Here is a 21711-nt window from a genome sequence, read left to right as displayed (position 1 = left end):
AAGCACGGTCAGCCACACGTGCCTAGGCACCCAGAGCTTGGTGCTCTTGAGCACACAAGCACACATGCACTTACGTGACTCAGAGTAAGTTTCACTCCTGTTGTCTGGTGGCTGTTACAGAACAGGAAGTAGGGCCTGTTGGGAGGATTTATTTTAAGAAGCTCTTATGTGATTTTGGTTCCTTTTGGCTGCAGTGTTCGTTGTCAGCATATGGCTGCTCTCTTGGGGATGCTCTGAGTGAGCTGTGTGGCCATCATTGTTTCTCATTTGCCCTGCTGTGCTCCAAACTTAGTGTAGTTTCAGAGTGCTCTGCTGATTTGTCAGGTGAAGCTCCTTGGGTTCCACTTCTCAGATAACCAGCGGTAGTTCACCCTGTCTGCTGTCAGACCTGTTCAACTTTCTTTAAAACTGTTCCTGCTAGTGTAACAGTCTACCAGTATTTTACCATGAAACATATATCCTTCAGGGAGCTTCTGCATGTGTGATGCTCTGGGGAAACTACAGGCAGACACTGCTGTACAAGGTGTACAGTTGCTCACAGTCTGAAACAAGAATAAAAGGCAGAATAATATAGATGAGCATCCTGTAATATGATAGGGATTTTGTAGAAATACCATTAGGAGGATCTTTATAGTAATTCCAATACTTTACCTGTAATGCTTCGTAATACTTTTGGAAATAAGATGGCTTTAATTGTTCTAAGAGCTCCAAATAATAAAATTGTTCTTAACTTGGGACTTTTGCTGCTGGTTTCTCTATCAGCTGTTGAGGAACAAGCCATGAGTTCTTTCTTATCACCATTGCCTGCTGGGTGTGTTTGGAGTTCCTTGGTTTTGCTTTTAGTCTGTTGGGGAACATTGGCATAGAGCCTGAAGCATAATGGTGGAAGAAGAATGAAGGTATTTGCTTTGGTCATCAGCAATTTTCAACAAAGCTGACAGCTCAGTCTGGTGGATTTTCCAGGAGTTCGTTGTATTGTATGTTGCTTTCAAGATTTTCCTGCTGGGCAGCACTTACTTTGTGGATGTTTTGTGCTCACAGGCTTCCAAGCAATGTAGGCTTCCCAGTGTAGGTCAAATTCCCTTACACTTTCTGTCTTCTTGCTTACAGCACTTTCTACAAGAGTCTTCTAATAGTATCACATTATTTTTTGTTTTCCTTAATTATTAGTTCTAAAAAATCTGTCTTGTACTCTTTGTAGAGAAACAATCTAGTCAATAAAAGCAGAAATTGAAAAACAGTTGGCTGTGTTAGTAGAGCTCTGAGAATCCAATCATGCTGGTTTCTGAGTGTAGTTAGCATTTTGCTTTGATGCTGTGAGTCCTGTACCTTCACCCTGTGAAGGGTGAATACAAAAATAGAATGTTGGTGCTAGTCCAAAACTTCATATGTTTATCATTTGTTACCTGAATTTCACATACGTGCAGAACTGTGCTTGAGAAGAGAAGTTTTCTTTTGAGGTGTTTGATTTGGGTTGGATCTACCCAGAAAATGCCTTGTGCTCTATTATTTGGATTTTGCAGGGTTTTTTATCCATCCGGAAATAAATTTCCTGAAGTTCTGAGTGGAAAAAGGTGAAATAAGATAGAAGATGCTCATGTAGACAATTTCACACATGTTCAAAGGGTTAGTCTTCAGATTTTTGCCAAGTTTTGTACAAAAGTTTGGTCTGGCTCTGATGTAATCCACAGTGATTCATCTGCTTCTCACTGTCTCCCAAGAGAGTGAATTACCCTATATATCTCCAAGATACACTATCAACACAACAGACAGAGGTACACTAGAAAACATACTGTTCTGAGATCAAACCCTTTCCATGTGATAACTAGCAGATACATTGAAATGTCCTTTCTTGGTTTTCTAGATTGTCCATTTTTTACTTCCTCTGCCTGGAAAAAGGTGAGGCAGAGAGACAAGCTTACCAGTCAGAAGAATAAGTTTCTTTCCTGATATGGAGCACCATAGTTGGGAAGGTTATTTTCTTCTTCCTGCTAATTCCCTTGGCATTTGTGTTGTTTTCCTCAGATATTAGCAGTATCAGCTGGAAGAAATGGTCCTATTTGGGATAAAACCTTATTTATTTCCCCCATTTTTTTTTTACTAGACAAGAAAACTATGTCATTTGAATAATAAGAATCAGGTTTCTATTTGTACATCTGCGTTTCTCCCCAACATTTATCTGTTAATTTGACTGATTTGCAGCCCTTCTTCCCCTCCCTTCTTGCTGTTAACTAATAGACTTTGGCATTAAGCCAGCCTTTCAGTGCACACACCACCATGCCAATGAGAATGTGTGCAGCTATTCTGTCTGCTTTGGAAGCCTACAGATGCAGCCAGAGCTAGAACAATTCCCGTATTGATCCCGCACTTGTCAGTTAATCCGTCATAAGGCATGGGAATCCTAGCCCCTTCCACATCTGCCTGCATAACTGCAGGGGGAAAACCAATTCTCTGAAGCTCTCACCAGGGAACAAGAAAGCAAAGAGAAATGAGAGCTTGCTGGGAGAGAGGGCTGTAAGCTGCTGGGCCAGAGGGCCATGAGATTGCCTACCTGCTCCACCCTTTTCCCCCCAACTCCTTTTCATCCTCCTGCAGGTCAGCAGGATCAGGTTTATGTTAGCAAACCATGAAGCTTATCAAATAAATGTTGCAGCAGCAGGTGTTTGGCTCTCTCCACAGGCCAAGTCTAACAAGGTTGATATTGTGTCTGTGGCCAAAGTAATGCAGTAATTACTTTGCTGGGCTTGGAACCCCCAAGAGGTTTCTGGGAACCAGTTAGAAAAACAAACCTTGCTAAGAGCAGGGAATTTTTGAAAAGGAACAGTGGTGCTCTCTGTGCCAGAAGGAGAGGACAGACATTTTGAGTGCCTCATCCAGCACAGTGCCCCATCCCCTCATAGGTTGCTCATGTTACAGGGGCCTGGAAAGTGCTTGAGTTTGGTTGCTCAGGTTGGGATGGGCAGCTTATTTTAGCCCATGGTGGAATGTGGAAAGGCAGTTGCTTTCTATAAAGCCATTAATGTGTACTGCAAGAAAAGCGAACCCTAGGTTGGGGGGACCCTTGAGTGTTTGCAAATCTCTCTGTGTAATTCAATATGACTTACACATCAGGAGTTGCATAGCAAAGCGTTCCCACTGCTGTCTGTTTCTTGCTTTTGAGCATTTCCTTTGTAAGCTTTGAGAAACTGAGTTATGGACCGTGATGCCACCAAATTACACCAAAGGAGGAATGAGATCTCACAGCACAGCTTTGCTGTGCCTGTGTCCCTTTATCTCATGTAGTCACTTTAAGGCCATGGAGGTAAAAGTTAAAACAGGTCTGTACAGTGATTACATTTAGAGGCAGCAATCTTCATCATTCTTTTTGAAAGAATATCGATCATTTGGGCCAAAGCTTTTTCCCTGTAGCTGATTATTACACATGATAACGCCTCTTACCATAGGCTAAGTAAACCAGCTTAAGTAATTGCAAAAATGTCCTGAACTACTGGAAATTTCTTCTGCAGCTGTGGTCCAGGAGACCAGAATTTGAAAGTGAGAAGAGAAGGAAAGTAAAACTGATTAGAGATTTATAGGATTGCCCATTTGACTTGAACCTCATAGGTTTAAAAAAATACTTTTTTATACATGAAGAAGCTCTAAAATTCTTACTACCTATAAGGAATTCTTTAGGCATCCTTCTCTGCTGTTAAATCAAGCTACCAAGCAATGGCTTTGTAGTGATGAATGAATTTTCCCAAGCTAGGAAAGTTAGCATTTCATTAATGTCTGGCAATGCTTTCCCATTTCTACTGTTTACATTAAGCTCTATTTTTACATATTACTTTGCATTATGAAGGCCTAGTGCCTTGGTGACAGTCCATAGATACCATGCCGTTTGCTCACTGTTCTTCAGTGTTTCTTGCTAAACTGTTTTATTCTCGGTATGTTTGCTGAGCGTACTGTAACTGAGCTGCTGTAAAAGCCCTGCTATGAATGCCATGGCATGCTAGTCCCCAGTGTTTAATTTTGTGCTAGGAATACTATGCACTTGGAGGTGAGTGCTATGAGTAGGTCTCATAGCTTCTTGAAGGTATTCAGTGACTTTCCATAAACACTGCCTAGTGTAGCAAGTAGTGAAAAATTGCTGTACCAAGACTGCTGGGAGGGAACGTACGGGAATTTGCCTCAGCATTATTGCTTTAAAGGCAAACCTTAGTCTGCTCTTGAAAAATGGTGATAGGGTTTCTTCCACAGAAATTTCCCCATACTGTAAATGCAATACAGATCAGCTGAAAATCAGGCAGGGTATGTGCATCCTAAGATGGCCAAGATGGTGCTTATAGAGCTCACTACTTTAATCTGGGACACATTTGCACAATATAGACATTTTGTTTCATTTAACATAGTACTTTAATTTGATTCCTGTATATTTATTGTTGAAACACTTGTATGGCATCTAGAAGACCACACAAACCAGCTTAACTAGGACAGATTTTTTAATCATGTATTTTGCAAACATTGTCATTTGGAGGATAGTTGTCATTTGGAGGAAGCGTTGCTGCAGAATTTGGTCGACCTGCCTATCTGAAGTCTCAGATTCTGAGAGGAGACAGAGGCCCATATATTTATTATACTGTAAAAAGCAACAACCCAACTATGGCCAACTATAAGAAATCTCTACTGGATAGGAGTGGATCAGCAAGATGCCATTCAAGAACGAGCTGTTCGACAATGTTAAAAAGAGGCTGAGGCATGATAGGATTGGTGTTGCAGTGGCAGAGCTATGTATGAGAACCTCACACATGACTTATCAGTGTTCGCCTGAGTGTAACTGGACATGAACCAGAATATATTTGCTATTAATATTGCAGCTGTGATTTTTTTTTTCTTTTTTTTACTTTTATGATTAGAAGAATGTGCCAGCTGTGTGTGTGTGTTCTGGCAGTGGAGGGATGAAAGAGCTTACAGTTTCCATATGAAAGTAAGAGCATGCCTTCTCTAGACCCAAAACATTTATGAAAGTACTTTATAAAACTTAAGAAATAGTGACAAACAGGAAAATAAGTGACAGTGGATTTGACCAAGGTATTTTATGTACTGTGATGTTTTGTGTAGTCGTCTGGAAAGAAATGGAAGAAATCTTTTGAAGGTCATTGATTGGAAACAGTTTTTATTACTGATCAAATTCACCTTTGTCAAAAAGATGATTATTTAAATATTAGCATGTTTTACTCCCATGGCACAAAACTGATTCAAAGACTTGATCTGATAGATAAAGTGTTAAATGGCTCGTTAGATTAGATAAGGGAGTTGGAATGTATTTGATGTTAAAATTGCATCCCTACATGCCATATGAAATCTCTCTTCATCTATCATCCAGTGAAATATATTACCTGAATATAGGATGCCATCTGTGTGTTGTACAGTCTTCTGAAGGCTGGGAACTGGTTTGGACATTACTTTGTATTTATTACTTTTTACTCATAGTGATAAAAAAATGTTGGTATTGGCTATAAAGAGATGAAAACATGTTGAAGTTTTCAGGTATTGGTAATAGACACCAGAGTTCTTACCTAATAGTCAGTTTACAGTAATATCTGGGCTATATCTGAAAGAAGAAAAAGGGACTGCTAACCAACCTGAAGAGAGTGGATTTCATTCCATTCTTTAATGGAGCAGATTATTCCTGGCCTTTTAACACAGAAATTGTCACCATGAATAGAGTTACACAGCCCCCTGCAAAGACTGTCCTCTAACATAAAATACCTAATATTGTCATTTTTTGTCAGATTCCAGAAACAAGTTAATGGTGTGACTTACTTGACAGGATACTAAAAGCACATCTATCACTTTAATTCATTCATTTTTCCTTGATTACAGTCTTCTCTTACTCCATGGCCCAGATCCGTCAAACTTATTTTTAATGTAGCCCATTTCCATTCATGGTGTATGGTCAGAACAGGAGTTTAAATCTCCAGAATAAATCTTAAGCCCTTAATACACCATGTGATTTCTGACCCAGCAAGGACTTGGATCTCACAGCAAGAAAGTGATATCAGTCTTCCCATTTCTTGTCTGAACCTGCTGAGAGCCACTGTGGATACATGTCAGAGCAATAGTGATGCAGTTGCTGAAGATGCCATCAGTGTTTCCAACAGGACTCCTAAAAACCAAACCAAAACAAAGACTTCTTTCTTGGCTTGAAGAATTGATTGTGAGAATTAAAAGGTTTTAGTTGTAATTTACCTTTTCATTGTATTTTCCAAGCCTGTGATGAGTAATGATAGCCATTGACCAGTTACTAGCATGACGTATGCATGTATTTTGTGTTTGGGAGCCAGTCCTGATGTGACTGTGAAGTATGCCTAGACACTACCTAAGCACAGTTTTTCTTCTTATGGGTGGTATTGTATATTGAGCATTTAAGCATCATTTGAACACTCAGTGTTGCTTGAATGACTTGTCATACCCCTCCTAAATCTTTTGGATTCTCAACATGGGCGATTATTTTTTTAGTGACCTGCTTTCAATTAAAAAGTGATAAAATCAGCCCTCGACAAGTTTATCATGAACTAATTTCAAGTGCTCATATATTCCAAAAAGTGAGTCTGAGGCAACAGACTCTTAATAAAGCATGAAGATATGAACCCCTAGAAGAATCAATTGGGAAGGCTCCCTTGAACAACTGCCTGTGAAGAGTTGCTTCTTGTCATCTCCAAGACAACTGGTTATCACTGTGATTTAAAGTCTCTGGAGACAGTGAGACTATTTTTAGGAAACATATTCAGCAGAAATTAGATAGTACTCAGGTCTTTACATAGGTCAATCTGAGTAGCCTCAAGAATGCATGCAAAACTAAATGGCACTTACTGTGAGACTCAGTCTGACTTTGTATTTAAAAAATTCAAATGAAATTTCAGAAAGTTCCAGCTGGAGTGCTAAAAATTTCTATGTTGATTTTTGGGAGTGTGAGCCATTTTATAATGGTTCATGCAGTTAATGCTAAAGAAATAGGAATTTTAAGGTTCACCTCATGGCAAACATATGAAGTCTGTAATAGCAGAAGGAAGACCAGTGTGCCTGGAAATGATAGATTCAAATTTTCCTTGTTAAGCTATTAAATTTGTCTATTTTCCTCTTTCTGAAGTTGTCTTACATGTATCTTTTCTATGCTAGTTGTTGAGTAAGTGGTGAGATATTAAAATATATGTATCTATATATAAATATCTACATTAGTAAGACAAATGTAGATTAAAAAAATCCTTATGTTTTTTTGGATTAGTGGTCTTAGGCTACTGTTAAGATTCGTGTTTCCCAGTCATTTAATATGTTGGAAATTTAATCAAGGGGTATCAAAGGATATACCTTTGGCCAGGGGAAAATAATTTAGCAAAGAAAAGGTAGGAATGGTAGAGATAGGAAGTCTTAATATGCTCCCATGAGACAGGACAGAAAGAAAACAAATGCAAAAGAAGACTAAAGGAAAGAAAAGAACCATAAGGGAAAAAAAATTAAGGGGTGGGGAATGGAAAACTGGAATTAGGAAGGGACCTTAAAAAAAAAAGCATAAAGCTTTGTCCATGCTGCCAACAAATCTATTTTGCTCAATTTTGGCTAAGCTAGATAAACATTTTTTCTGGCATATATAGGTGATGGCCCAAATTTGTTTGTTACAAGTAGGTTGGAAAAAACTTTCCAAAAATGCTTTTGCCTAGTCTCATGAATTGTGCTAAATCATATTTTTACTCTGATTCAAAAAAATTTGGCCCCACAGAGGCCAGCTAAACACCGAGGCAGATCAGACAGTTGGATTTCGCAGCTGTTTTTACATTCTGTGGTTTTAGCTGTGGGGATGTGGCTTAACTGCAACATCCCGTGAGATCTCTGAGGGAAGAAGGACCCCAAGGTAGCATTCTCCAGCTCTGCCAAACATCAGGAACAGCATAAGCAGGGAGATTCAGCACTCAATACTCTTGATGTCTGTAGTGTAAAATCACAACAAAAATGCCTGCAGCAGAATATAACACAAAGAAACCAAAGACACGGGCAGTCAGTGTGAGTGTGTTTGTTCTACACAGCACGCCATTCCAGTGATTATAAACATGATTTTATTATTTCTTCAATGTCTAATCTGCTACTGCTTCAATTCGTCTGAATGTTGCAACTTGAACCTGTTTGTTTTAGTTGAGCTGAGAAAAAACGAGGCTTGTAAGCGTGAGTCTAACTCTTCTTATGTCAGTTCCAGCGTGTACAGAAGAACTAATAAGGGATGTGTTACATGGATTCTGGCCATTAGAAAGATGGTCTATATCTGTGGTCCTTAGGACTCACAGTGTTCCATGGGATGTAGGGCATTAGTTTCGGGCAGCTAGCTAAAGGCATCCTTGTCCTATTCAGCCATATTTCTCTGACGTGCCTCCGTTGAGAGATAATCAAGGAACAATTGAGCCACTCAGCCTTATTTTTCTGACAATCTGAGTACCTAAAGATCCTTGTGCTGTTACTGGTTGTTTTGTGATAGCATCTGTGACCCCTATTCAGTATCCAGAGCTCCACAATGCAAGGCAGTGTGTGCACACAAAGAATAAAAAGATGGCCCTTGCCCTTACAGACTTCAAATATGGTTTATGGTTCATCCAGCAACTCAGTACGTCAAACTGAGCACCACTCATTATCATCATGGCTAGGCTTCGCGAACGAAGATTTGGGAAGGGCTCTACCCACGTTTCTTGCAAGCGCGTTGGTGGCTAAAAAGGCCAATATGAGAAAGGCATGTCCGGTTGCAAAAGACACAGCAGAAAGACTCCTTAGGTGGTATATTCTGTAAGGCTCGATTCTTTCTGCATTGTCTTTTCTCCTCAAGGGTGATCCTGCGCGCTTTCTCAAAAGCATCATCAGCGTTATAAATGGTTTGTCTCCAGGCCTCCCGATTGGAGGCCAGAGTAGACCAGTTATGGTGATCAATATGCCCGAGGCTGAGTTGTTGCTTCAGGGAGTCCTTGTATCTTTTCTTTGGGGCTCCTCTCTTGCGGCAGCCAGTGGCAAGTTCACCGTAAAGCAGGATCTTGGGGAGGCGGTGGTCCTTCATCCTAGAGACGTGCCCAGCCCAACGCAGCTGCGTTCTCAGCAACATGGCCTCAATACTTGTGATTGCTGCCTGTTTGAGAACAGATGTATTGGTCACATAGTCTGACCAGTGGATGTTTAGGATTGTGCGGAGACAGCGTTGATGGAAGCGTTCTAGGAGTCGCAGGTGGTGGCGGTAGATGACCCATGATTCGGAGCCATATAAAAGAGTAGACAGCACTATGGCTCTGTAAACACTGATCTTGGTACTTTTCTTCAAGTGTTTATTTCGCCAGACTCTTTTATGAAGCTTTCCAAAAGCACTATATGCCTTTGCTAACCTGTTATCTATCTCCCCGTCAATCTTACCATCCGAGGAGATGAGGCTGCCTAAGTAATTAAACTGTTGGACTGATTTGAGTTCTGATTGGCCGATGGTGATGTGGGGATGATGGGGGACTTCCTGAGGTGCAGGTTGATGGAGAACTTCAGTCTTCTTTAGGCTGACTTCCAGCCCAAAGAGCTCAGCAGCGTCTGCAAAGCAGGATGTTAAACGCTGCAGAGCTGCTTCTGTGTGGGCAACAAGGGCGGCGTCATCAGCATAAAGCAGCTCCCGGACAAGATGGTTTAGGGTCTTGGTGTGGGCCTTCAGTCGCCTTAGGTTGAATAGGCTTCCGTCAGTACGATATCATATGTAGATACCGTCCTGATCATCGAGGTCTGCCGTGGCCCTTTGGAGCATCATGCTGAAAAAGACTGTGAATAGGGTAGGAGCGAGAACGCAGCCTTGTTTCACACCATTCTTTATTAGAAAGGGCTCAGAAAGTGTGTTGCCATATCTGACTTGGCCATGCTGATCCTCATGGAGTGAGATGATCATTTTAAGGAACTTGGGGGGACAACCTAAACGTTCCAAAATCTGCCAGAGACCTTTTCTGCTCACAGTATCGAAAGCCTTGGTGAGGTCGACAAAGGTTACATAGAGACCTTTGTTCTGTTCCCTACACTTCTCTTGCATTTGTCTGAGAGCAAATATCATGTCTGTGGTGCTCCTGTTGGCTCTGAAACCACACTGACTTTCAGGTAGAATTCCTTCTGCTATAGCAGGTATTAGTCTGTTCAGGAGTATTCCTGCCAGGATTTTGCCAGCAATGGAGAGCAGAGTAATACCACGGTAATTTGAACAGTCTGATTTGGTACCTTTCTTCTTATACAAGGTGATGATGACTGCATCACGAAGGTCTGGAGGTAGTTCGCCTAGTTCCCAACAGCGCACCACAAACTCATGAAATTTAGCATGGAGTGCAAGGCCCCCATGTTTCCAGACTTCGGGTGGAATTCCATCAACCCCAGCTGCCTTGCCGATTTTCACCTGCTGTATGGCCTTGAGGGTTTCTCCTAAAGTGGGGGCAGTATCCAATTCGTATTTCACTGGTTGTTGTGTGATGGACTGAATTGCTGAGTCTTGTACTACACGGTTGGTACTGAAAATAGTCTGAAAGTGTTCAGACCATCTATTCAGAATGGAGGTTTTATCTGTCAGAAGTGTTTGACCATCTGCACTGAGTAATGGGCTTTGGACTTGGTATGTAGGCCCGTATGCTGTTTTCAGGGCCTCATAGAATCCTTTGTGATCCCCTGTATCTGCACATAGTTGAGTTTTTGCAGCTAGATCGGTCCACCACTTATTCTGGATGTCACGGAGTTTCTGTTGGAGCTTGCTGCATGCAAGACGAAAGGCTGTTTTTCTTGCGTGACAGGATGGCAGTGCAAGGTGTGCTTGGTGGGCAGTTCTCTTCTTCCTCAACAAGTCCTGGATTTCTTGATTGTTTTCATCAAACCAGTCCTTGTTCTTCTTGAGGGAGAACCCTAAGGATTCTTCAGAGGATTGCAGGATGCAGCTTTTAATATGATGCCAAATTGTTTCAGGGGAGGAAACTGCAGAATCTGTGGAATGGTTTTCGAGCCTAGTTTGAAGGTTTGCCTGGAATCTTTCTCTTACTGTGGCTGATTGGAGATCGTTAACTTGGAGTCTTCTCCTTGGGATACTGCCCCTTTTGGGTTTGAATTTGAGATTAAAGTTGAGTTTACAGCGCACAAGCCGATGGTCTGTTTGGCATTCCACGCTGGGCATCACGCGGGTGTGGAGGACATCGCAGACATCTCTCCGACGCACCAAGACATAATCAATGAGGTGCCAATGCTTAGACCTGGGGTGCATCCAGGTTGTCTTCAGACTATTTTTCTGCTGAAAGATAGTATTAGAGATGGTAAACTGTTGCTCCGCACAGAATTCTAGCAGAAGTCGACCATTATCGTTGCAGTTTCCAACACCATGCTTGCCTAATACTCCTTTCCAGGCTTCAAAATTCTTACCTACTCTGGCATTGAAATCACCAAAGATAATGATCTTATCATCTGCGGGCACCTTTTGGGTAAGGTAGCGCAGGTCAGTGTAAAATTTTTCTTTTTCAGCAGGGTCAGCTTGGAGAGTTGGGGCATATGTACTGAAGATGACAGCGTGTTGGTTGTTGTTTAGTGGAAGGCGTAGGGAGATAATGCGGTCAGAGTGACCTGTCGGAAGATTTTCGAGTTTAGAGACAATAGAGTTTTTGATCATGAAGCCGACACCTGAGAGATGTTTTTCGGTTCTGGGTTTACCTGACCAAAAGAGTGTGTAACCGGCACCATGTTCTCTGAGGCTGCCTTCCTCGTGAAGGCAAACTTCACTGAGAGCAGCAATGTCAATGTTGAGACGAGCCAGTTCATGGGCAATTAGGGCAGAACGTCGCTCAGGACGTCCGCTATTCGCAGAGTCGAGCATGGTTCTGATGTTCCAGCATGCTAGAGTTAATTTGGGTACACCTTTGGAGGCAGGTGCATGCCTTTGTCTTTTGCTCTTTGTGCGACCGCATTGGAAGAAGATGCCCGTTGGTCTGCGGTTAACCAACCGGGTGAAGGTGGAGATGAGCTTTGTTTAGGCCACCTTTTCTAGGCCCCTCTCCGAGTGGAGCAAGCAGTGCTGTCCTTGAAAAGGCTGCTTGGTCGTTCAGGGTGCTGCCCCAAGAGACTCTCATCTCCGTCAGTCTCAAATGACCAATATCCTGAACCGCCTGCATGCAGGGTTGAGTCTGCGGCTCCCAGTGCACCTTTCACCTACCGTTTCGACCCTCGCCCGTCGCTACAGGACTTTTTGCATGTGGGTAAAGCCTTCAAGCCTGCGCAATGGATTTTTTAGGTGAGATGCAGTATGCGCGGAACTGAACCCACCCTTTAATCCTGAGGTTCATCTGCCAGGGCCGAGCAAGCTTGGATGGTGGCAGCGAGGTCCTCAGGACGTAGGTTTGATTAGAGTGACCTTCTCTTAGATGGATGGCCTTACAGGGCTAAGCGAGCTCCATCTGCCCGGGTTTGGGATGAGAGTTGTCCTTCTCCTAGGATGACTGCCAGAAGGCTAATGAGCTCATCCTGCCCAAGGATGTAGTTTATCTGGCCCTATGGTTTTGACCTGTCTGGCATGGGCAACCCTACCAAAGGCATGAACCCTCGCCAGCATAGCTCGCAACCACATAGGGGTACATAGGCTACGTTCCTGTTAGAACGATTTGGGCAGGTCTTTCATTTCCAGTAACAACCCTTTGTCCTGCCCACTCTTTCAGGGTGTAACAGAGCAAAGCAAATATATCCAGAACATGCCGAACCTGGGCAGTAGCCGCAGGAGAGCCAAAACTAAAGAAATAAATAGACAAACAAACAAACCAACCGACCAACTGTTCTGGCCCCCATACCTAGCCAAGGCTGGGGTACCTTACAAGGCCCCAGCCTGGCCGGGACCACCATCAATCTAAAAGAACCCTCTATCCATCCAGACCTTATCCTTCCCCACTGTTGAGCACCACTAATGGTCAACAAAATCACAAACCGCTTGAAAACTCAGCTTAAAAAGACCACACAATCACCATGTAAATGTTGTCCTGTTCTATACTAGAAACATTTCTGACTTTTGATTGGCACGTTGATAAATTCCTGCAACCAACATCATGTGACAAAAGGGCTAACCCAACATCCAGCATTCCTAGTGCTCATAAATGGGATCACACTTCTTTACAAGCTCTTGGAAAGGGAAAATATATTTTTTAATTGTCGTATTGGCAAATAGGAAAGGTAGATAGGGAAAACCAAGAAAAATATATTTAGTTGAAGTAAGTGCCCAAAACAAATACCAGTGCTTTATGAGTGCTGGAAACAATTTGAGCAGTCCATTTTTCTTACAGAATTATCTATCCATAAGGCATTCCCAGTAGATGAACAGTGCCCACCAGTCTTTGCCAAGCAAAGGAAAAAGGGGAAAAAATTTGCACATAAGTTGCTATGGTCCTTTTTCGGTTTGCAGTAGTTTTGCAAAGTAGCGTTCAGAGTCATTTGTTCTGTTTTCAGCAGTGTCCTTGACCATACCCCCTGCCAGTAACAGGATCTTTAAGTCCAAGAGAAAGAAAGAACTTTTTTTTTTTTTACCCAACTAGCAGAGGATGTGCTGAGCCAAAATAGAAATAGCAAGGTCAGGTCAGGGCAAGGCCCTGCATTTCATTAGCCAGGCCTAGCTAGGAGTGATTAAATATGTACAAGAGGCTTTGAATAGATCCAGGGAGGAGGGATGACATTGTGGAATACAGAAAAATCATTCTTTAGTGCTGTCAACTGACTAAATACAGGATGGTACATAATTAGAGAGATTAAAAGAATTTTTTCTAATTATTTAAATTCTGTAGAAGAGAGGGGATTTTTTAAATTTTCTGATGAGTGTTTTGAAGAGAAGGAGAGGAGGGTCTGGACAAAATGCGTCAGCCTGGCTTAACAGAACCCAGATAGCCTCAAGATACATGTTGACCTAGCCTGTAGTTCTCTTGAGTTTAACTTGATGAAGGCTCAGTAAAAGGACAAAATTATATTGGCAATGAAACCAAGGACCTGCTAAATTTTGGAGGCGCTTTGGCTAGAAACTGATGACCTTCAGAGCACATTGTACTGTCTGTTTCATCTGACATGTTAGAGAATTTGAAAAGAATGGAGCTTTGAAGCCAAAAAAGTACTGTGTCAAGTGCTTTGGCTACCCAGCTTGAATTTACTTTTGAGGCTGCCTGACTTAACTGACATTTTATAGCTGTATTGTAATTCTTGTATGACAATAGCATTGTTGCATAGGCACCTAGGCTCTTAACGCCCACAGTTTGTAGTCCTTTCCTTAGAAAATACCAACCAAGTTGGTTGAAACTAGAATATGTTTACATTTGTCTGGAGCACCAACAATAATATCTTCACAAAATTTCTAGGGGCTACTTTTTAAACCAGCCCAAAGGAATTTGAATTTCCACTTTATACTTCTGAAAAATGATTCCTGCAGCAGCATAATACTCCTTAGTCATGTTGGAAGGTCAATTCTGAATCAGCTGGGGATTTCTGCATACTCATTTTTGCATGAATCTACCTTAAAACAATGTGAAAGCCAGGATTTTGTTATGGTAGTGCAATTTATGTATCTAGACACAAGTGTATTTACAGTAGTATGAAGATATTTGTATCATACTGGTTCTTGTTACCTAAACAGTATATTTTTCCTTCTGGTCCAGTATGTCTCGACTGCCTGAAAATTGTTTTCTTGGGCAGTGTTGTATCTTCTTTATTACTGTAAATATAAAGCTTATAAAAAATCTTTTGCTTTTCTGGAAGTCATTTGATAGTCGGGCTGACATTAACGGTCTGTTCACTGGCAGAGGTATATAGTTTGATTTATATGTTTTCATGCTAAGATGTTAGATTGGCAACCCTGGGAACAGAAATACTCAACTAATTGCCCAAACATGCAGTATATTGCAAACTTTGCCAACCTTTCACAGTGATAGATCCTTGAGCGTGAGAGCATATCTAAGCCTTCTGAGGGTATTCAGTGCTGAACCCGATAGGCCCAAGAAGTGCTTTTTGTTAGCTCTCTTCATGATTCACGAAGGTAAACAATGACTGTGAGTTTCTTTTGTAAAGCTATTTAACAGCCAGCCTGGCAATAACAGCTCCAAGTCAGAATTAACAAGAGCTACGTTTCAAGCTATGGTAACTTTATTGTGAAAGGCTGCAGATCCCACTTTCCCACTTTCCATCCTGGGATGGAATGACCAGTTGTGGGCCTGCAAGTTTGGGTCACATATTCGTGGAGACTTCTAAACTAGCACTAGTGTAAATTTAGTCTCTGAGGCTTAATCAGAAGCAGTATTTGTCAATAGATGGTCACTGAATCAACACTGCTGTTCCCAATTACCCATCACAGCAAGTTCTAACCGCTGACTGATTGTGAAACTTCTCATTCTTTCCCTGACCATTCCTCCATCTGCTCTTCTCCTCCTTTTCAGGTTTTCCCCCTCCTGGTCCTCTCACCCATGACCTTCCCCATTTCCCCTCTTCTTCCCTCCATCCACTCCTTTTCCATTTTTTCCTCTCCCTCCTCATGTTGCTTCCATTCCTTCATCTCCCCATTCCTACTGCTCTCCCTTTCTTGCATTACATTTTTTTCCTTCATATGTCCCCATGTATTTTTCATTTTTACAGCTTCCTACAGCTTCCTATCGCCCTCCCCTCATTGTCACATGGAATAAGTAGCGGTGTTATGAAGATGGGGATGCTATTAGCAGCATCGTATTAATCTATTCTGCATCATTCCTCTGTCTTGTCCTCATAGTTTCTTCTTACTAGTTGCCTTACTGGTGATGTATTAAATATATAAAATTTTTTTTTTTTGTTCCTTTTCTTTAGAAATCTAGGGAAAGGAAGACAGGCAGTAGGAATCTGCTTATTTGTCCTTTTCTCATCCCATGAAGCCAGGGTGGTTCAACTGTGGGCTTCTTCTGTGCATAAGAAAGGGTAGAGGCCCTGCCTTGAAAAACTTGGCTTTTTTTTACCTTCAGGTTTTCTTCCAGACCCTTTTTTAAGTAAATGGAAAGGAGTGATTTTCTTGTATCACTGGCACTCTTTTCTTTTCCTCCTCCTCCCTGCCCAGTCATGTCCCTAATTAATTGAATTCTCTATTAGACCTTTTGTGAGTCATTTCAATTACCCATTAGTGAAGCAGCCTGGGACTTCTGCTGTGTTTTCACTCATCTTCCTGGAATTTCTCTTCTCCTCCCTCCCCCTCCTTCCCCTTTTAGTCACTCTGATCTGTGAAAAGTATTAGATGGACTTCAGTGCCGAGTGCCTATATTGTTTGCAGGCCCAGCTGCATACTTCTACACTCTGCCTTGTGCGTCACGGCTATTCATCTTGTTTTGTACTTGGCTCTGCTGCAGATGCTGTAAATATGGTAATTTTAGATTCCCTGATTGCAAAGGGTTGCAGGGCGGGTCTAAGTGGTAAGAGCACTGTTTGATTTACACTAGTTCATTCTGGTTTCTTAGAGTTTGGAGTTTTAACGTTACAACTGAACTGAAACATGGTTGTAAGGCAGTTTCTTTTTTAGCGTTAGGAGAAGGATACATGTGAGGTTAGCTTTGTGTACCAACATACAAAAGCGCTGCCCCAGAAACTCTAGGGAGACTGGAAAGAAAGCAGGAGATAACTTCTCAGATTATTATGTAGAATGCCTTCACACAGAGATAGCTGCAAAACATGGATGGATCTGTAAACGACAAAAATGGAAAAGATCCAGGACAGAAAACTGTGAAGGGCAGATCTGTAAGTTGACAGAAATGCCATCAATACTGAAGTACTGTAGACTTATGGCAATCCCTGAAGAACAGCTTATTTCTAGAAAATTTTTGAAATACTGGGTAGGACTGTAACAGATAACACGTATTATATTTCTGAAGAGAAGAAGGCAGTGATAAAGCTAGCTTACTGGACTTTTGATGGATGCAGTGACTACCTGAAATCCAATATATGGAGAATCACATTTCTATTCTGAAATTGAATTTGTACAGCACATGAATCTTTTGGGCTTGGGGTAATTCTCAAGTGATACAGAGATGCAAACAGCATCGCTGGGAACCAGCCTGCTGGAAATGTGCCTCACGCATCCCAAGTTACGAAAGTAATTTACAGTGCTCAAGCTATTATGATACTTTCATAATATTATGATGCTTGTCCCTGTGAGGTTAGAGTATTTCAAGACAGAAGAAACTTTTGATAATCAGGCTGTTGTGAGAAGGCTCTCTCTCAGAGCTTCCCAGGGGGACCTCATTTGTTGAACTGACGGGAAGCGAATTTACGAGGCCTCCCTGCACATCAGTATTCACAGGTACATTTTTTTTCCTCCTAACTCTTTATCCAGTCAAAGGAGAAAGGAAGGGAATGTTGTGAAAATACCACTTGGTACAGACACATTAAAATGTTAGTAGGAGACCTACTGGGAATTATTTTAACTTTAATGTCTTGAAATCTTGGTGCCCCAGTAGGCAGCAGTGGATTTCAGAGCTTCATTAGATGACCCTGGAGTTCTGCCTCTTCACAAGGTGGCATTACTTGAGTTGAAACTGTAAAAGAGAGAAAGGAGCTAGTGAAGAGTTGTATATGTGAGCCCCCTCTTCCTTTATGGGACATGCAGCAGCAGGGCCCATATCACTTTATCTGAAGTTACCAGGTCATGGCAACACCTTTCTTTAGCTGTCTGTGGTATTGCTCTATTTTCTTGCACACATTTCATTGCTAGTATCATATTACAAGGTTTTGTCATTTGACAGGTCTTACACCTTTTCCTTTCTTATATATCCTCTTAGATTAAGTATTCTGCTGCAGAGTTAGCATGGTGAGGACTGCTACCCAACTTCTGGGCTGAGCAACAGCAGCATCTGAAATGGAGCTTTGGACCTGCTGTCATTTTGCCTGATAAGCTGCCCAGTGTGTGCCAGAGGATACCAGCTGTGCCAGGGATATTGATTGAATTACCCATGCTCTAGGCAGCTTTCTGCACCTTTTTGTAGTAACTCTTTTCTTTTTCCAAGAGAAAACAACGGGACAGAAGACTTCTGCTACACTAGACCAAGAAAAGAAGCTATTTGTCCCAGCACAGAGCTGGATCCTTTATCACTGACAGGATAGCACATATACTGTAGGAGAAAACTCTGTTAGCCCTTCCATGCCAAAGAGTATGTGATGTTCATTTTTCTTACATGGGACCTTAATTCTCCTCCTATAATGTTATTAGATTTCTTTATATGGCTTTTGCTGCTGTGTGACACTGCTTGGCTCCTACAAAGTACTGCTGTGTTTTACTCCAAAGCTGTTTGCGTCTTAGTAGCAGATGAAAACCTGACAACCAAACTTAAATGGGGTAGCTAGTTCAGTTGGTTAGTAAAGGAGCTGCAAAAAACTGAAGTTTATTGCATTCCTAACCTCTCTTGCAGTTTTCACAGGTAGGTCTGTATATATAAAGAAATCCACAACTTCTAGAAAATACAGTCCCATGTATGTAAAATACAAGTTGAAAAATACTTTGCAGAGCTGGACTCAACACTATGTAATGCAGAGAATTCTCAAATCTTTCAGACCTCCCTAGCCCTTTCAGGAACCTCTCAATACTTTGTTTTGTTCCCAAATTAACTTTGCTCAAGCACTACCCTCAGCCCTACTGGCAACTCTTCCCATCTCCAAGTTGCTTAGTACACATGGCTTCATTCACATGCCACTTGGAAGTACCCTGGCATGTAAGTTCACAGGGTGAGCCCATTGCCATCTCTTGTCCTTCCCCTAGCTGTTGCTGCATTGCCATTTGATGCATGAGCACGATGTTGAAAAGTGTGTCTTACCCAGTGTTCTTAACTGGGTTAGTATTTGGGTGTGGGTTAGTCTTTGAGCCGTGTTAATCCAGAGTTTCCTAGGTCCCAATTCTGTTCTAATTCTTCTCTAGAACAGATGTCTAATCTAGTTCAGTCCATCTGTTGGGTTGCAAATAGCAGGTTAAATCAAATATATGAAACCCAGTCATTTAACTGGGCATGCAGTGTACAGGGTGAAAGTGGGGAGAAATCTCCCTCTCATTGATTCTCTTCCTCAAAAAGAACTTGTAAACAGATTTGTTTCTTTTTAAAAATAAATTATTAATCATGCTACCTTTTTTTAATCTAAGCAGCTGCATGGCAAAGGTATGGCCTAGGCATCCATTTCTCCATGGGGTTCGTGTTTGATTTTGCAAACAATCAGTGCTTGGAGAGAGTCAGTTTGCATTCCACTCTCTCTCCATTATGTTGTGTGCTTAGAGGGGTTTGTGTGGGCTATCACACTTGGCTCCCATGAGATCCCACATCTGGTAAAGGATAGAGTGTATGACCCCACTCCCAGCCTCTTCCTTACCTCTAACCTCCACCCATTATCTGAGAAAGTTAGACTAAAAGCAACATGTATGATGGCAAAGGTCCAAGTTTGAAATGTGTCCATTGTATGTGTTCAGTTCAAAAAAAACATATCAAGGCAAGTGCAGTCCTTACAAGTAGCACCCCTGGGCCTTCTTTTATTCCAAAGCAGAGATATTTACCAAAGGAAAAGAGGGAAGTGATGGGGTAACAGAGTACACATGTTGTGAAAATATGCAGGCAGAGACTGAAGAAAAAATAACATTCTGCCACAAGTAGCTGCCTTGTTCCCCAACTTTTTTTTTTCCTTCAGATTAGAACCAGTCATTTCTTGTGCTCTTTCAAGCACCTTCTGTGGTTTCCTGACAGCTGGCTGGAGAGGATTGAAATCTGGCTTGAAAAATGGGCCATGGTCATGTTATTTTTAAGAGAGGAGAAACAAAAAAATCCCATAATGGTTGAAATTCACAGGTTTGAGTTTTGGTGGATTGTTTGTTGTTTTGGTTTTTTTTTTTTGTAGAAAATCAGTGTTGGATATTTTAATATATAACTTTAGTTAAAAGTTATTAATAAAGAACACCTACAGAATGAGCTCTTCATTTCTCTTTCCTCTGTTTGATTTATAATGGCAAGCAGTATTTTTTGGAGTAGCCTGCCCTTTTTCTCAGGAGTGTGAGAGGAAAATGTTCAGCTTCATAAAAGAATATGCTGGGGGTTTCTGAAAGTATTTGTTAGTTTGTTTGTTTTTAAGGATACGATAACACTTCTCTTGCAAAAACTGTTTCGTTAACAGAAAGATAAGTCTGAACAACAGCCTGCAGGCTGGTATTCTTGATCCCAGCTGTCCTGGCCTGAACTGAAAATGCCAATACATTCCCTGCTTTACATTCAAGCAGATGGCTTCTGTTAGGAGTTATAAACCTTTCTGGTCTTTTGTTCTTTTGCAAACAACTTCTCCTTTTAAAATATTTTAAAAAGAGAATACTGAGTTCACAGAACTGGTAACTTATTTGACCTGAATTTTAGGGCTCGAGGCTTCCTCTAGGGATCAGGGTTCACTACCCCTGCAGACAAAGGGCACAGCCCAGAAAGGTAGTCCTATCAACTGGGTTTAAGGAAAGAAAAGAAAGAAAGCAGAAGCAGAGCAAGAGGTACAAGAGAAAAATGTCAGCAGGAGGCAGCAAGTAGAGAAAGTCAACTATCATGCCCTGCTATATGGGGAGAGTGAAGAAAAAAGTCCTACTATAGTAGAGCATGAGGAAGATGAAAGCGTTGATTGACTCTTGACTTTTGAACAGATGGACGAACAAACAACCCCAGGCAGTTATAGAGCACGACTGAGACATTTACAGCATCACAGGGAGTGGAGGGACTGAATGAGTAGAGAACTGGAACCATGTCACCTGACCAGGGCATACTCTTCATTAGCAACTCTGCATCCTCCAGGATGTCTTTCAGAGCATCTTTTTTCTCTTAAATTTAGTAGTGTGTTACAGTCTTACCCAAATCTTCATTCGCGAAGCCTAGCCATGATGACAATCTGTTCTGCAGAAGAACTAGAATGGGGTCAAAGGAGAGTATTGTCAGTGTTGTCTAGTCCATCCATAACACTTCTAGAGACTCATTTAAGAGCAATTTTAGTAAGGGTGGTTTTTGTATTGTGAACAGACATGCTCTAAGAACTGGAATGGAAGCCCATTACATACAGCCCATTCACTGAATAAAGGGATTTTTGATGAGTAACAGAGATAAAAATAGTCATCAGTTCTTACTCACAGCTAAGTCCTTAAGAGTGTGAATAAGCAGCACAGTCTAATGGGTAGAAGGTGTTTGTGGAAACAAGAAGCTCCTTTTTAATATTTACTCAGCTCTAGATTTGTTGAATGACAATGGATAACATCGGTGAACATTTTCACAGAGTAGTTAGTAACGTTGAACTACTTTGTGAAAATGTGTGGGATAATTAGTTATGAATGTTTTGAAGATATCAATTTCCATATTTCTGGTAATTGATTGTGACAATGCATCATACTGTGTGGTTTGTTAAATTAATTAAACAGATGAATGTGTCCCTTCATATCCCTCATGTCCATGCTACAAATGATAAAAGCCCACCAATAAGAAATTAAACTGAGTCAAATTTTCTCATCACGTCACTGAGTTGCACTGATTTCTTTGAAGCTATGCCCATCACTAATGATTTGGCTTACTAGGTCCAATGTCTTTATAAACAAAATTTAGAAGTACAACATTTGTTAATTGAGAGGGTCTGCTGTCATAACCTATGTCTTCTTTCATAGATTTCTGCACAAAAATCATTGTGAAAGACTATATT

At 41.4% G+C, this 21711-nt stretch overlaps 1 protein-coding gene and 1 long non-coding RNA gene across 12 annotated transcripts in view; one reads left to right on the top strand and one right to left on the bottom strand.

The window, feature by feature from the left end:
- Window positions 1-21711, top strand: part of RAD51B (RAD51 paralog B) — a 439031-nt gene that overhangs the window by 280376 nt on the left and 136944 nt on the right. The gene's annotated exons all lie outside the window — the stretch shown is intronic.
- The window catches only part of LOC113980981, a 43431-nt gene continuing 26218 nt past the window's right edge, over window positions 4499-21711 (bottom strand). Inside the window, exons 2-3 of the long non-coding RNA XR_003538288.1 lie at window positions 17452-17561; window positions 4499-6145 (exon numbers count right to left, since the gene is read on the bottom strand). This is a non-coding gene — a long non-coding RNA (uncharacterized LOC113980981). The remainder of the gene's footprint in view (window positions 6146-17451; window positions 17562-21711) is intronic.

The sequence above is a fragment of the Neopelma chrysocephalum genome, unplaced genomic scaffold (genome assembly GCF_003984885.1).
Source record: "Neopelma chrysocephalum unplaced genomic scaffold, ASM398488v2 Primary Assembly neopelma1_24, whole genome shotgun sequence".
Classification (NCBI taxonomy): Eukaryota; Metazoa; Chordata; class Aves; order Passeriformes; family Pipridae; genus Neopelma; species Neopelma chrysocephalum.
This window is presented reverse-complemented; position numbering and strand designations above follow the sequence as displayed.